The following is an 11,902-nucleotide window of genomic DNA, read 5'->3' as shown; positions in this document are numbered from 1 at the left end:
ATATATATATATGTATATATATGTATAACTGAATCATTTTGCCGTACAGCAGAAATTAACACAACATTGTAAATCAACTATACTTCAGTAAGATAAATTTAAAAAACAAAACAAACCTCACTCTACACTGAACGGGAGGTGAATCTCACCTCAATTTAAAACAAAGACAAAAACATAGATATCCACACTTTAAAGGGAGACCTGGTCTAAAATTCACAGACTGTTATAAAGAATTAAGTGTTATTATATTCACAGACACAGGGTTACTGAAACTAAGTTGACCAACTTTTCCATAGCAAGGCTCACCCTTGACAAGGGGATGAGAGGGAGGTCTGGGCAGGGCAGTACCTTTCACCACTCTGTTATCTACTCACTTCACGTGTACTTCCTGGGCTGGCCACCGGCTGAGCAGTGAACACTAAGGCAGGAAAGACAAATGTAAACAAACAGGACATCTGGCTGAGGTGTCCTAGGGGTGCAGAGGGGAAGAATGCTTGGGTCGGGGAGAAGGTAAACCTACAGCAGGGAAAGGAGAAAGAGTCCCAGGCTGAGGGTACAGCATATACAAAGGCATGGGGGCATGAAAGACTGTCACGTGGCAGAAGAATCTGGGCACACTCCTGGGGTAGATTGTGCTTTTTTTTTTTGGCCGAGATGCAGGGCACGCAGGATCTTAGTTCCCCCAGCAGGGATCGAACCTGCGCCCCCTGCGGTGGAAGCACAGAGTCTTAACCACTGGACGGCCAGGGAAGTCCTGATTGTGCTTTGAAATGGTGGTTTTGAGTTCACACTCAGCTTGCGCCTTAGGATGGGAATCCTGCAGAGCCATGGTTGAGGGCGTAGGCCTTCTGCTAGACGCCCCCAACCCTGCTCCCCGGACTATTTAACTTAATGGATTAAGTGTTTTCAGGCATCCACCTGCATCCCCTCAGCCAGCCCCAGAGTCATGGCGGACACTTCCCAGGCAAGCCCCAGTGGCTTCCCGAATCCTCCATGAGGACATGCCCGGGCCGGGGACACACACGGTCTGAGGGAACCAGGAGATGGTCGCCCAGGAGCAAATCTGAGGGAGAGACGCCGAGCCCCCAGCCTCCTCGGGGCCGTCCTGAGCTGCGTCCACTCCACCTCCCTGGGGCCCCGTGGGGTCTGGCTCCACATCCCTGCGGTGGTAACAGCTCGTTGGCACCCGCTTACCCTCCCTCCCTCCACTCCCCACCCTGCCCAGCCTGGGACCATGTGCCCCACCAGATGCCCACAGCCGGGTTTTCTCACAGGCCCTGGGGTCTTTCTGGGTCACCAAGGCAGTATAACTTCAAAACCCAGACTCACATGAAGGCAGGTCTGTGGGCACAAATTGTCTTTTTAAAAAAATAAGTTTATTTATTTATTTATTTTTAGCTACATTGGGTCTTCGTTGCTGCACGCAGGCTTTTCTCTAGTTGCGGCGAGCAGGTGCTACTCTTCGTTGCGGTGCACGGGCTTCTCATTGCGGTGGCTTCTCTTGTTGCGGAGCACGGGCTCTAGGTGCGCGGGCTTCAGTAGGTGTGGCACGTGGGCTCAGTAGTTGTGGCTCGTGGGTGCTAGAGCGCAGGCTCAGTAGTTGTGGCTCACAGGCTCAGTAGTTGTGGCTCGCGGGCTCAGTAGTTGTGGGGCACGGGCTTAGTTGCTCCTCAGCATCTTAGTTCTCTGACCAGGGCTCAAACCCTTGTCCGCTGCATTGTCAGGTGGATTCTTAATGACTGCGCCACCAGAGAAGTCCACAAATTTTCAGAGGAGCTTTTTCTTCCTTTCCTCCTGAGTCCAGATGGACAGACACGTTTCTTCACCTGTCTTTGCTGGCAGTTATGTTAAAATCCACCTTCACAGAGCCTCTTGGCCCTGGAGGGGCCCCTGCACCCTTATTCCTTCAGTCTCCTCATTGCCAAACATCCTGGCTACAAAGTTCAGCCAACAACTGAAGGGTAGTCGTGATTCCCTCTCCATAGACCCCCTGGAGTAATTTCTCGAAGTTTTATGGAAGACAATATGGCAGTTCCTCAAATAATTAAAAATAGAACAACCACATGATCCAGCAATTCCACTTCTGTGGAATACCCAAAAGAACTGAAAGCTGTCTGCAATCCTAAACAGACATTTATTTATACACCCACATTCAGAAAAGTCTTATTCACAAAAGCCAAAAGGTGGAAGCAACCCAGGTGACCATCAACGCATAAATGGGTAAACAAAGTATGGTACCATATTGTTCAGCCTTAGAAAGGAAGGACTGGCACTGCCCTGGGGGTCCAGTGGTAAAGAATCCACCTTCCAATGCAGGGGACACCGGTTCGATCCCTGGTCAGGGAACTAAGATCCCACATGCCATGGGGCAACTAAGCCCGCACACCACAACTACTGAGCTCGCACCACAACTAGAGCCCGCGTGCCTCAAACTACAGAGCCCACGCACTCTGGAGCCCGCGCTACAACTAGAGAGAGAAAACCCTCACGCCACAACTAGAGAGAAGGCCGCACACCACAGTGAAAGATCCTGCGTGCCACAACTAAGACCCGACGCAGCCTAAAATAAATAAATAAATCTTTAAAAAAAAAAAAAAAAGGAAGGAAGGACCGACAAAAACAACATGGACAAACCCTGAGGACATGATGCTGAGTGAAACAAGCCAGTCAGAAGAAGACAAATAGTGTGGGATTCCACATATAGGAAGTACTTCGAGCAGTCAAATCCATAGACAGAAAGTAGAAGGGTGGTTGCCAGCGGCTCTGGGGGGAATGGAAAGGTAATGTTTAGAGGAGACAGAATTTCTGTTTGAGAGGATGAAATAGTTCTGGAGATGGATGGGGGCGATGGTTGTACAACAAGGTGAATGTATTTAATGCCACTGAATTGTATTCTTGAAAAAGGTTAAAATGGTAAATCGTGTGACGTCTGTATTACTACAATTAAAAAAAAATAAATACAGAGAATAACTTGGTTTTGTGTTCTAAACGTTATCCTTTGTGTCTCATCTTGGATTTGGAGGAGTTTTGTAGCAAAAGGTGTTTTGGGGACCTCAAATCAGCCGTATTTCCAGAAACAGAGGCTCTGGGACCAAGGAGTGAAGGGCCTTGAGGGTCCCTCGGCGTCCCTGTCACCATCCCCTTTACAAACTGTAAACACGGTTGGTTGGCTTTGCGAGCCTGTTCCTCCCTGACTGTGTGATTCAGCCATGTCTGTACTGCTACAGACTCACGGGGCTTGAATCGGTGAAGTTTCAGCGTATGAACTGGGATGTATTCAGAATGTAAGTTGCTGCAAGCCAATCCCCAGACTCAGGGGAAGGGGGTGGGGGTGGGGTAAAAACAGGTCCTGAAGGTTGGAGTCCGTGTCTGTGCACACAGCCTGCCTGGTCTGGTGAGGACCTACCTCTCCATCCCCCGGCATCTCCCCTCCCCTGCTCACCAGCCCCCAGCCACACAGGCCTCCTTCTTCCAACTTCTCACACAATCCAAGCTCACTCCCACCTCAGGGCCTTTGCACCTGCTATATCGCTGGTGGGGACACTCACCCCAGGTCCTTACATGTCTAGCTCCTTTGCATCTTCCACATCTAGCCTAATGCCACTTCTGCAGACAGGCCTTCCCTGACCACCCTCTCCAAAGGAAATGTTAGATACTTAAATCATTTACCATCACAGTGCTCCACTTACTTCCTTCGTGGCATTGGACACGAGGTTATATTTTATTGTACCATTTGTTCCTTTGTTTATTGATGGTCTTGCCTAATGGAATTTGAGCTCCATGATGGGTGGGGACCACTTCTTGTTCTTATCTGAGTCCCTAGCGCTCAGATCAGAAGGAATTCAGCTAGAAGCTGTGAAAAAAAAAAAAAAATCAGACTTTTCATGATTCAGTGACTCCATTAAGTCCTGAACTGATTCCAGGCCTGGAAAGCAACACGTGGGTGGCGATGTCCTTCTGATGGAGACCATCCAATGGGGCAGGTGAGGTGGGCTGGGGAGGATGGGCTGAGGAATCAGTAGACAGGCTTTGTCAATGTTTGTCCCCACCTGCCTATTCAATCCCCATCTGGAAGTGTCAAGTAGGTGGATATTCCAGAACAAATCTAGGGAAAGGGTGGAGCTGCAGATAGAAATTGGGAGTCAACACGAATGTCATATGGATGGTTTTTTAAGTCATGAAACTTGATGACGTCACCTAGAGAGAGGGTTTGGCCCCCAATCACAGCATTGGGTGGCTTGGCTGTCTTTGAGCGGTAGGGACCACATTTAAAACACTTTGTCAACCACCCAACACGTAGCCTTCAGTGATGGGCATTGGGATCCCATGGAATCGGGAATGATAAGACTCAGGTCTCCTGTTATTTCTGTCCCTTACAATTTGTAGAGCTATCGAGATGCAACGTCTGTAAGCCTCAGTTTCCCCATCTGTAAATTTATTTATCAATAATCCAACTACACTCCCCCAGTGCCCTCGCATGCTGGTGTTGGGAACGACCTGTCCCTGTCCTGGACCCCACAGTTTAGTAGGAGAGCTACAAGGAAGGAGTGGGCTGAGTCCCAAGGAAGCAGGAGGGGCCACTTCTAACTCTGAGAGAGGGTGTGTGTTGGGGGAGATTCTGAATACCCCGATGAAGTAAACATTTTAAGCATCTTTTTATAAAAGAGGAAAGTCAGGTTCACTGCAGGTCACACAGCCCGTAAGTGGCAGAGCATACAGTGACATGCTCGGCTATCATTAGCTTTGATGCTCATGGCCATGGCCGTGGCAGCCAAAGCCCTCTGGTAATGAGAACCCAGCTTGTCTTCTTTCCCTACCCCTGCCTTCCTCTCCCTTCACTAGTAATAGATTTACAAATCAGCACAAAGAGGGGTGATCGATGGCAAGGTGGCTTACAGATCAGGGAGAAAGAATAACTATGCATTCTGCTGAGAGCCCCTAATCCAGTCCTGGGAGGTTGGAACATAGAGTCTGGAGCCCAACCACACTGGTTCAAAGCCTCTATGCCTCAGTGTCCTCATCTGTAAAATAGGGACAAGAATAACATTCTCCCCTCACGGGGTTGTTGGGACAGTTGAGTGAGTTAATACAGGCACAGGTGCTCTATAAAGGCTACTAGGATTCTGGCTCCCTTTTGTACACCTGCCCCCTCCCTTGACCTGGGCCCAGGGTAACAGCAGCCCAGCTCTGCCCCACTTAGACTGTGGGGCTGCCAGGCCTGCAACCAGAGCCAGCTCCCCCTGGGAGGACAGCAAACGTGGGATAATTGCCAAGAGCTAATGAAGCCTTCAAACCCTGGTGCCCTGGTTCCCCCTCCCTGGGCCAGGGAGCCCAGGAAAAAAGCCCATTGAGAAGTCAGCCGTCAGAGCCTGAAGGACAGACCCAGGATACACAGGCACCTGTGCCCTCCTGCACGTCTGCAGGGACCCACCGGGACTCCACCCCTACTCTCATGTCCCCTGTCTACCAACTCCCCTGTGGTCCTACAGAAAGCCAGAGAGAGCTGTAATTTCCCCCAGTTCTGTCAGGTACAACTGAGCTGAAGCTGCCCCAAGAAAAAGAGCCCTTCTCCACCCAGCTTCCCCAAGGCAGATCCTCAGTGCCTTTCTCCTGTTTTGCTTATGCGGGTGGGTGGTTTTCGGAGCAGGGTGAAGGGGAACACTGGGGTCGTCACTGGGCTCTGACATCCACCATCATCAGCATTGGAGGTGGCACGAGCACCCTGGCTCTAGGCCATCTACGTTGGGCCCACAATTTGTTTTTTTTTTTTGGCCCTGCCGCGCGGCTTGTGGGATCTTAGTTCCCCCACCAGGGATCGAACCCTGGGGCCACAGCAATGAGAGTGCTGAGTCCTAACCACTGAACCGCCAGGGAAGTCCCTGGGCCCCCACTTTAAAATCATAACTGGTTCAGGCTAGGCCAGGAGAGCCCAGCGTGACAGTCAGCAAGTTGGAGGAAGGAGGTAGAGGAAGCCATGCCCCCGCCAGCCGAAGGCTGTAATGGGAGTGCCCCCCACTCCATTATACGTGGGCTCAGAAAACCAGCTGTCTGCCACAGGGACCACGGTCTGTATCCCCACCTCACAGCCATCCCTCACATGGTCTGTCATCTAAATAAATACACAGCCCTTTCCTCTGCCCCCTATGTCCTGACCCTGCTCTAGGCTACCACTCTTTTCTTGTCTGCACCATCCAAACATCTCTCTGATTCTAATCTTCCACCAACCAATTCTTTGACCACACAGCAGCCAGAAGCATCTTCTTCAGACATCTTCTCAGGTCGTACCACTGCCCTTTTGAAACCACCACCCTTCAGTGGCTTCCCATTCCCCCCAGGATAAAGTGCAAAATCCTGGGCCTTATTAGTCTGACCTGGCTGCCCTCTCTCCCTGCCATTCTCCGGCCCCATGGGACTTGTTTTCTCTCCAGGCCTCAGGCCCTTTGCCCCTGCTGCTCTTCCTCCGTGGGCCATTCTCCCCCCTCCTTTTAGCCTGGTTCATTCCAGGTCAGTCTTCAGGTCTCCAAGAGACTGAAGCCCCAGGCATGCAGGACCCTATAAAATTCATCCACTAAGGATGCCGTGTGCCAGGCTCAGGTTTGCAACAGAGAAGCGGGCAAATCAGTATTTGTTGCATGAATGCATGAACGAATGAATGAGAAGTGTCTGCCCTGTTCCTCTCTCCTGCTCAGCCCCGTCCGCCTCAGTGGTTGGAAGCTGCTTTGGGTCTAGACACCGTTGCCTCTCCCTGTGGGATGGCTGCATCCACGCTGATGCTCCTGGCCCAGAATCCCTCAGATGTCAGCACAGTCAGCACTGGGTACCAGGTTGAGGAGAACAAGGGGCCTCTCTCCAGTTCAAGGCCCCACCCTGTGGACAAAAACCCAGACCCCGCTTCTCAAAGTCTCTCACCCAACAGCCTTGCCAACTGCCGGCAGCAGCCCCCTCCCCAATCAGTGTAGCTTAAACCCATATCAAGGGGCTGGGGAGCCAAAAAGCATGATAATAATGAGACTTATGTTTACTGGCAGTTTCTCTGGCCAGGGCACAATTAGCTTATGTAATCCTCTCCACAACCCTGAGAGGCAAGCACTGTTAGTATCTATCTCCTCTTTAGAGTAGGGGAACAGATGCTCAGAGAGGTTAAGTGACTTGCCCAAAGTTCTGGAACTTGAACCCACATGGCCTGACTCTATGTGGGTATGGTTAACCTTTGCCACCACTCAGTGGTAAAGCACTCCCATTCTGCAGGCAGGGTAGCTTGCTTAACCTCCCCTAAGCTCAGTTTGCTCAGCTGAGGTCGTGGCTTGTTGGGAGGATTAAATGAGATAGCACTGGACCTGGCTAGCGTGAATGCTCTTACCATTGTCTCAGGGCTCTGTGACCTCAGGCAAAGTCCTCAGCCTGGCCGCCCTGGTGGGATAATACCCACCTCCCAGGCTTGATGGGAGGATGAAGTGAACCACTCCTCCACAATCCCTCATCCACCATCCTAAAATGCAGAAGGCCCCGCAAATTGGAAGCTAACTCCCTCGGCAGCAGAAGCTGACCTGGAGCCACCTCATGTGGCGGCAGACTCTGACCTTGCTGGATCCTGAAGCTATTTACACGGTGTTTTTTAATCCCACACGGTGTGACCATCCAGAACTGTTCTGTGCTTGCGGATGGAGTGCTGCCCTGGGGCTGGGGTGTCATCTAGCATGCAGTACGTGCACCGTCCAGTGTTTCTAAAATCATCAGAATAGCTCTGACTTGTGACACACACCCCAGCGTTTTGGATAAGGGGTTGTGTTTATAGCATCCTCTGCACAGGCTGGCATATAGCAGGTGATGAGTAAATAACCGTTCTCTCTTCTTTTAGGGTTACACGCGTCCTTAACCCTTCTCTCCAGCCTGCTCTGCTCTTTTAAATTGGAAATGACAGTTCTTGTGCATTTCACTGGATGCAAATAGATACCTGGTGAGAATCCTGGTCATAACTACTGTGTATTCAGTATTGATCATGGGTAGGGCTCTAAGCTCTTCATGTGTCCTACCTCAGACCACGTAGCTGGGTGGTTAAGCACATTCTCTTTGTTCAAATCCCAGCTCTGTCACTTATTAGCAAGGCCTGCTGTGTGATGACCTCCCCCCACCCCATGACATAATAAATCGGGATACAGTCATAGTTCCAACTGAAAGTGTCCTAGAAGGACTTAGGACAGCATGTAGCACATACTCAGTGTTAGCAGAATTATTACTATTAATCTTCACTTTGAAGTACATACTATAACTAGCCTGGTTGAACTCTAGCCTACTGCCTCTCAGAAGTCAGGACAAAGGGAGGAGTGGGAGGGAGGGAGGGAGGAGGGAAGAAAAAGGGCATTATCCACCCCGGCAGCGTCTGCCCAGCCGGACAGACTGTCCAGTCAAGTCCCAAGCTTTATTCAAAATATATCAGAAGCACAAGTCTGGGCCTCCGAGAATTTACATTTTACCGAAGGCGCTTTCCTTCTAAGAAACGGTCAGGAAAACGTGGGGTCGGGAAAAATGAGCTCACAAAACATTTGGAAAAACAGGTTCCAGCCTGTGGACAAGGAGAGGGAGACCCACTGGCAGTGGCTTATCCTTGCAGGAGCCAGAACAACACAGCCTTTCATTAATGAGAAGGCTTGGCTTGCAGAGCCTCATTAGGACTGTAACCAGAAACCCGGCTCAAGCTGAGTCTGGTAAAGAGAAAGGAAAGGAGGGAGAGAGGCTGCTGGCCTGTGTCCTTTGCCCCCAGTCACACCACCTGCCCCTGCTTCCCTCCAGCCCCCAGGCAGGCACAGGCCTTTCAGCATCTCCTGAGATGTGGGACCCCTCAGGAGAGACTTGTCCCTGCCCCAGCCTTAGACTCTGCGAACCTGAAATGCTCCTTACGAATCTCTGCAAAGAAATGAAATCTCAGGCCCTGGGGGTGGGATGGGTAGTGGGATGTTTTCCCAGTAGTGTCCCTTTTGCAGAAAAACAAGGATTGAAGAAGCAATTAAAGGTTTGACAGCCAACTGTCAGATGAAGAAAGCAAAAAGAAACTGGTAACAGGTCAGCAGGAAGCCTCAGGACCTTCAAAACCAAAACCTCAGGTTTGGTTACCAAAAACCCAAGCAAGTCTCTCCTCCAGACCCCACCAAGTCTGGGAGCAGTCCACGTCTGAAACTAAGCAATGCCTAAGTGGATCTCCGGGTGTAACTATCTGTCTGTGCCCTTCCACATTTCTAAACTTGATGCGATGTACACATATGCATTTATGTAGTCTGCCTTACTTTTTTCTTTTTAATGAATATTATTGAGATATAATTTACATACAATAAAATGCACCCATTTTAAGAGTAAGTTTTAATGAGTTTTGACAAGTGTGTATACCCTGACCAGAATACAGAACACTTTCATCACCCCAAGAAGTTCCTCCGGCCTCTTTGTAGTTAATCCCCTTCCCAGCCCCAGGCTCAGCCCGAGCCCCAGGCACCTACTGATATGTTCTCTGTCACTGTAGATTAGTTTTGCCTTTTCTAGAATTTCATATATAGAATCATGTACTCCTTTATGTCCAGCTTCTTTGTTGTTATTGTTGGGGTTTTCTGATACTATTGTAAATAAATTTTTTTTAAACTTCATATTCACACTGTTTGCAGCTAGCAAAAGAAGTATTTCTTTTTTTGTATATTGACCTTGTCTCCTTTGAGCTTGCTAAATTTACTAATTAGTTCTAGCAGTTGTTATATAGATTCCTTAGGATTTCCTAGTAAACTATTACATCACCTATGACTAAAGACAGTTATAATTCTTCCTTTCCAATCTTTATGCTTTTTATTTCTTTTTCTTGCCTCATTGCACTGACTACGACCTCTAGTACCATGTTGAATAAATGGCAAGAGCAGAAATCTTTCCTTGTTGTCAATCATAGGGGGGCAGGCATGCAGTCTTATGCCATTAATTATGATGTCAGCTGTAGGTTTATTGTGACACCCTTCAGCAGGTAGAGGAATTCCTTGCTCCAGTTTGCAAAGAACTCTTCAGGAATGGGTATCCTGGGTTGTCAAATGCTTTTTCTGCACATAGTCGATACTCAATAAAAATGTCTTGAATGAATGAATGAATGAATCAGATAGCTTCCTTGACATGGGGATCAAACAATGTATGCTTTTCAACATTTTGTCAGAAATGTCCAGACTTCCCTCTGAAAATGTCCCAGTCTTCTCTCCCACCAACACATACATCAGGGAACGAATGCTGGTCCAGCTCATTGCCACACGGCACAGCAACATGGCCTGGTAACCACAGCCACAGTCCCTTGGCTGAGCCATGAGGGATAGGAGAAAAAAGCACTCCATTTCCCCAGGAAGCAGGGAGTGGCTTCACAGAGAAGGTGACTTCTGAGCTGGTCTCAGAAAAGGTCCAGAGGAGTCTGGCCAATGGAGGAAGGGGACATCCTAAGCAACAGCATGTTCCAAGGCAGGGAGGCATGAAAGATTGTTGCATCAGCCACTAACTAGATGTGTGACCTTGGGCAAATCTATCCTGCTTATCCATAAAAAGGGAAGGAAAACAACAGGGCTGCCAAAGAGTGTGAGTATCCAATGAGATAAATACATGAAAGACCTTGCAAAAACTCTTAACATGAAGGCAGCATTACTGTTAACAAGGGGATGGGGAAGCCTGTTTTTGTGTCCAGCACAGCCTAGACTGACAGTCCTTAGGGAAAGAAGGAGGGGGCAGGGTGCTGCTGTGGTGTGAGAAGCCTGGGTCCCAGTCTCAGACACCTCTATGGGAGCACAGCCGAGATGGAGGGCTGTGCTCCAAGGATGGAATCTCCTTGGGTTTAGAATCCCACCTGGATGGGAACAGCTCCCTCCTGGTTAATAGGGTTGCATTACTCTCTCCTGTTTCTACTCATGCCTCATAAATCGTCTTCAGCTAAAACCAGCACTGACTTTCTGAGCAACTGAATCAAGGGATTTGGGAGATCCAGGAAGCATGAAGAAAAACCTTTCTTTTTTCCCTGCCTCCCTCATTTCCTTCCTTCCTTCTTTTTCCCCAAATATGGAGCACTAGTATGGCTTTCCCCCTTCCCAGGGGCAGTAATGGCTTTAATATACAGCATTCACTGTATTTGTATTTTGGATGACTGCTCCTAAGAGCTGTTTTTAAAGAGTCCTCCCAGCAATCAAATACCTAGCTCCTGTGTTTGCACACAATTTCCCTTCTGCTCAAGCTCTTGTTGTGTTTACACACAGGACATCTAGCAGCTTGGTCTGGTCAAGGTACTGCTTTTAGAAGCTCCGGGAGACTGAAAACAAAGTGTTGGTATATTCTGTACCTGGTTCCTCTGGAGAGGGGTGAGAGTGGAGGCTGACAGACTCAAGGGCTGGCCTGTGAGAGCAGGTAGAAGAGTTTTGTTACAAGAGACATGAGGACTTGAAACCAGCAGCAGCAGTGAAAGGAGCACAGAGAGGGGGATACTTTGGGAGAATTCCAGGAAACAGAAGTGCCAGGTGGACTGGGGGGGGCGGGGGAGAGATAGAGGAGTCCAAAGTAACAGGAAAGTTTCTGGCGTTGGTGACTGTGCAGATGGTGGTGTCACCATCTTCCAGGACAGGAAATACAAGAAGCAGACAGGTTTGGGGGAGGGGAAGAATTAAGTCACGAGGTCTGTTCAGGACATTTATTCATTCATTTCTTGGGCATTGCTAGTGGCAGATACCTTGTCAGGAAAAACCGTGAACAAAAGAAACAAAGTCCCTGCAATCCTGAAGCTTACACTCCAGGGGTGGAAGGACAGTTTACACAAATAAAACAACAAAGTAACTGCAGAAGCCTATGTGAGGAAATTAAGCAGAGTCGTGTGGTTGAGTGTGCTGCAAGGGGGGCCAAGGAAGGCCTGTGT

At 49.2% G+C, this 11,902-nt stretch overlaps 1 protein-coding gene across 1 annotated transcript in view; it reads right to left on the bottom strand.

The window, feature by feature from the left end:
* Positions 1-11,902, bottom strand: part of LOC112402838 (developmental pluripotency-associated protein 2-like) — a 48,569-nt gene that overhangs the window by 35,946 nt on the left and 721 nt on the right.

This window comes from Neophocaena asiaeorientalis, unplaced genomic scaffold (assembly GCF_003031525.2).
Source record: "Neophocaena asiaeorientalis asiaeorientalis breed wild unplaced genomic scaffold, Neophocaena_asiaeorientalis_V1.1 scaffold275, whole genome shotgun sequence".
Classification (NCBI taxonomy): domain Eukaryota; kingdom Metazoa; phylum Chordata; class Mammalia; order Artiodactyla; family Phocoenidae; genus Neophocaena; species Neophocaena asiaeorientalis.
Note: the sequence above shows the minus strand (reverse complement) of the source record. Positions and strands in the feature narration are given on the sequence as shown.